Source organism: Pteropus vampyrus, unplaced genomic scaffold (assembly GCF_000151845.1).
Source record: "Pteropus vampyrus isolate Shadow unplaced genomic scaffold, Pvam_2.0 Scaffold355, whole genome shotgun sequence".
NCBI classification, from domain to species: Eukaryota; Metazoa; Chordata; class Mammalia; order Chiroptera; family Pteropodidae; genus Pteropus; species Pteropus vampyrus.
In genome coordinates, this window is record NW_011889136.1 from 439,387 (window position 1) to 439,704 (window position 318).

General features: G+C 50.0%; 1 protein-coding gene across 1 annotated transcript in view; it reads left to right on the top strand.

Annotated features, from left to right (window-relative positions):
* The window catches only part of LOC105304827 (myotubularin-related protein 10), a 60,774-nt gene that overhangs the window by 33,674 nt on the left and 26,782 nt on the right, over nt 1-318 (top strand). The window lies entirely within an intron of this gene.

The following is a 318-nucleotide window of genomic DNA, read 5'->3' on the forward strand; positions in this document are numbered from 1 at the left end:
CACGCGCTGTCCTCGTCCAAAGCTTGTCACCCACCAGGCTGTCCGTGTGCGTTGAGCACATCGTAGCTTTCTTAGTCCAGGACTGTGTTGATGTAGTTATGAAATTATTGTAACTGTAGAGGTAAAACTCTGAAAGAATGGTCTGTTGGATTTCTCGAAGTTGAAAACTCCTCGAGGAAACAACGCGTTAACTCTTCTGCAAAGCAGTAACGAGCTCGCTAGGTGTCGTGGAAAGTCGGTTTGGGAACATCACGGTTTCTTAACGTGGGGCACGTGTGTTGGGAGCGGAGGTCGGAGAGGGCCATCTCTGGGACAGCT